The sequence below is a fragment of the Sinocyclocheilus anshuiensis genome, unplaced genomic scaffold (genome assembly GCF_001515605.1).
Source record: "Sinocyclocheilus anshuiensis isolate Anshui unplaced genomic scaffold, SAMN03320099.WGS_v1.1 scaffold2152, whole genome shotgun sequence".
NCBI lineage: Eukaryota > Metazoa > Chordata > Actinopteri > Cypriniformes > Cyprinidae > Sinocyclocheilus > Sinocyclocheilus anshuiensis.
Window position 1 is genome coordinate 8,904 of NW_015544253.1, and position 4,530 is coordinate 13,433.

General features: G+C 33.6%; 1 protein-coding gene across 1 annotated transcript in view; it reads left to right on the plus strand.

The window, feature by feature from the left end:
- The window catches only part of LOC107697981 (Sjoegren syndrome nuclear autoantigen 1-like), an 11,885-nt gene that overhangs the window by 5,519 nt on the left and 1,836 nt on the right, over positions 1-4,530 (plus strand). The window lies entirely within an intron of this gene.

The following is a 4,530-nucleotide window of genomic DNA, read 5'->3' on the forward strand; positions in this document are numbered from 1 at the left end:
CCCAGGTGTGTCTCGTCATCCCCTCCTCCTGTGTGTATAAATAGTGTTCCCAGTCCCAAGTTCTCTGTCCGCTGTTAAACGTCTTCCTGAGTTTGTCTCCCTTGGTTCCTGTAAATAAAGTCTTGGTAAAAGTATTCTCCAGCGTCTCCTCGTTCCTCGTGTGTGTGCATCGTGACACCCATAGAATATAATATGACAAATTCATTATAGTGTTATATTTAGTCTCCAAATCGTAAGTATCGGTTTAGGGAATAGTGCATCTGACCCATATCTAAATAGTTCTGTCTTAAATCATAAGATTTAAGATTCAGGTACGAAAATAATTAATTTCTATAGTGCATGAGCACAGAGAGATTTGAGAGTGCACAGGACACGGTTTGAGTGAGAGGAGAGACACGTTTTAAGTGCGCGTACTCTCCGGGCGAGAGTAGTGATGGGAAGTTCGGATAATTTTACCGACTCGGACCTTTGAGTCTCGTTCAGCAAAATGAATGAATCTTTTTTCGAGTCATTTCGTTCATTTTAACAAAATATAATTAAAATGTTACATGTTACTTCCCTAATAGGTCTACTACTTACGCAAACGTTGATCACACTACAAACAATACAAAACTGCTATAAGAAACAGAAAAGATTAATTAATTAATTCCAGTACAGAACCTATAGGATGTTGCGGATGCGCAACTGAACGAATCATTCCCCGAGACGACTCGTTCTTCCCGAGTCACATTAAAGATTCGTTCAAAATTAACGAATCGTTCAAGAACGACCCAGCACTAGGCGAGAGCAGCGTGCATCTGAGCGCGAGCGTCCGGTTTTGTGCGAGAGCGGAGAGATTCGCGCTCGCGCATTATATTAATGTGCTTTCGCGCTACAATAATGCGCTCTCGACATTTGTCATTAAAATAACGCCATACCAACCATTCGAATTTTCGTAGGCGGGAATTATTTAACCCGGGAAACAAACGCTGTAGTCCAAACGAGCCGTTCGTTGTAGTTCTTGAAAAGGGATTTTTTTTAAACGAAATATCTCCCTTTGGAGTGGACTTTGAGATTTGTAACTTTCTAGATCTTTTTTATGCCCAAACTTCGCGCTCGCGCATTATATTAATGTGCTTTCGCGCTACAATAATGCGCTCTCGACATTTGTCATTAAAATAACGCCATACCAACCATTCGAATTTTCGTAGGCGGGAATTATTTAACCCGGGAAACAAACGCTGTAGTCCAAACGAGCCGTTCGTTGTAGTTCTTGAAAAGGGATTTTTTTTAAACGAAATATCTCCCTTTGTAGTGGACTTTGAGATTTGTACGTTTGAAGATCTTTTTTATGCCCAAACATACACACTACACACTGACTAAAATTCAAAAAGTGAAAAAGCATAATAGGACCCCTTTAAAAAGTATTTGGACACGTGTGTCAGTGTCATTGCATTAAATAAGTCCGTCAGATCAGAGTTCAGTTCTCTTTTCAAAGTTAACACAGGTTCCCAGCAGAGTAACCAGAGTTCATCACAAAAACTATGAACATGATTCACCAACATTTGAGAAGCACAAAGTGTAACAAAACATTTTCTATATTCATTTTTAACATTACAGCTGTTCTAGTTTAATGATTTAAAATGAATACATTTCAATTCGCCTCTTTGAAAAAAGTGTTCTTATGCTATTTGTCTTTGTACAAACAAACGCATTTCATATTGAAAAGAAGTCTCTTATGCTCATGACGGCTGCATTTATGTGATCACAAATACATGAAAAAATAATAATATTGTGAAATATTACAATTTTAAATAACTGTTTTCTTTTTAAATATACTTTAAAATATAATTTATTCCTGTGGTGGCAAAGCTGAGCTTTTCATCCATTTCTCCAGTTTTCAGTGTCATATAATCCTTCAGAAATCATTCTGATATACAGATTTATTATTATCAGTGTTGAAAACTGTTATGCCACTTAATTTTTTTGGAGACTGTGATACTTTTTGAGGATTTGTTGATAAATAAAAGTTCAAAAGAACAGCATTTATTCAAAATAGAAAACGTTTGCAACAATATAAGGCTTTACTATCGTTTATTTATCAATTTAACATATATAACATATTAATTTCTTTAAAGAAAAATGTTGATCCCAAACATTTGAGCGGTAATAAGTGCTGTTCTTTTTAACTTTTTATTCATCAAACAATCCTGGAAAAAGTTTCACAGATTCCAAGAAATATTAATTGTTTCCAATGTTGATAATAAATCCGCATAATAGAATGATTTCTGAAGGATCATGTGACAGTTGTTTTAAACTGTAATAATATTTCACAATAGTACTTCTTTACTGTATTTTTGATTAAATAAAGCATAGAGAAGCATAAGAGACTTTTAAAAATAAAAACATTAAAAATCTTACTGATTGGGCTGTCATGATTATGAAATTTGGCTGACGATTAATTTAAAAAAATAGTCACGGTTGTTGCGATTAATTGTCTGTTTTAAGGCTTTGTCGATTATGACGATTATCGCGGTTAATTGTCTGATTTTTATGGCTTTCATTATATAATTGTGATTAATTTAAGGGTTCAGTAAATAATTATGATGTTATCGTTTAATCTTTTTGAATTATTCTTTTGCAGTGTAAGATTACATAGAGTATTCCAAATTCTAAGAATCGGCCATTTCAAGAACAAGATTGGAAGAAGCGCTATTTTTTTTATGCACCACTACAGAATATGAATACTGTGTTTGTGGAACTAATGGACACTTTTTTTAAAACCCTTTGTTAAACACAATCCACTAAATACTCACTTCCTCATTAAAGAGAAAAACTACATTTGAATAAAAATATATAAGCTATGAAATTAAACTAGCTGTCTGTATAATTTAGCAGCAAAAACAATATCTTGAAAAAAATCTTTTGTGCACATTATACAATTTAAACGTTTATTTGGTTAACTATTTGTATTCTTACAAAATACATTCATGAAAATAAGATAGAAATCATGAGAAAAAGAAAGGCTTCTAATAATCTTTCTGTGTGCAAAATTTTGATATTGTGAAACGCTTCAAACAGAGCAGCACAAAGCTCTTATGCACATCCAGGGTGCAGAATGGTGCACTTGAAGCAACATGGAGTCACAGCGCTTATGCACATCTAGGGTGCAGAATAATGTGCTTGAAGCAACGTGCACTCCACAAGTACAAACAAAGAGAAGAGAAATGTAGGGCCCTATGCAATCCGTTTTTTTTCCCCTAAATTCCGTTTTTTTTTTTTTTTTCAAATTCCTTTTTCCATTTGAATTTTTCTGGATTCTGTTTTTTTCCGTTTTAATTTTTCTTGACTCCTTTTTAATAGTTAAATTAAATGTTATTAATAAAAAAGCATGTCTAATTAATTAAAATCATGAAACTTATACATTTTCACATCAATTTATTCAAAGTTTAACAAAAATTACATGTTTAGGGCCCTATGAAATGTTTTATTTTTTCTCACCATATTATTTATTGTTACCAAATTCTGTGTTTTAGCATGTCTAATTATTTTAATGCATAAAACAACTTGTTATTAATTTTTTTCTTAAAGTAGCCTTATGAATTTGTTTACCTCAGAAATTCTGTGTTATGTATTTACATTTTTCTGGTTATCAAATGAAGGCATAAAAAATTAATTTAATTTATCTTTTAATTATTGAAAATTAAGCAAACTTTATTTTTTTTTATCTTGATTTACTATTAAAATTAAAACATGGAAGAAATGTGTGATTATTCCTTAAAAAATAATGTTTGTTTAATTTTAGTAGTAGTAGTAGTCTATGTACATTCTACTGAAAAATAGTAATAGGCACAATGTCTTCACATCAAACCGGACTTTTATTTTGACGGGTTGCCGTGAATACCTTTAGAGTTCTGTGTATGTGATATGACTGCTAGTTTTACACAAATCAAACGGTCAAATGCTCATGAAGTGACTCTCAGAGCAGTTCTGGAGATGTTGTTCATGTGTTTACGTCCTCATTTAGTGAGACGGCAGACGCTGAAATAAACGCCAGTGTCAGGCTCCCTTCAGTATGTGTGTAGTAAATGAAACCGCGAGTCTGCGCCATTCATTAACAGATGAATCCTGCATGTTCTGCGTGTCTATTTAAATCGACTTTTGCGGCTTAATATTTACAGATACTAGCCCATATCGCGAGTTGATTTAAGTGTAATGACCTACTTTTGATTAATTCATTCAAAATTGGACAAATTATGTGACATTACGCTTTTAACTGTGAATTTCGTTTTTATGACTGGATTCCGCGATTCCGTCCGCGTTTTCCGCATTGCGCCCTAGAAATGAGTCATGAACTCCAGCAAGATGTCATTTTATGCGAATCCCCAAATCAAGTATTATAATGGGAATATATATATCATCTTGAAACAGATGGCCAGTCCATCAATACATTTTTTGTGTCACAATCATTGAACATGGTGTGGTGCATTATAATTCACATAGAGCAGGGGTGTCAAACTCAGTTCCTGGAGGGCCGGAGCCCTGCAGAGG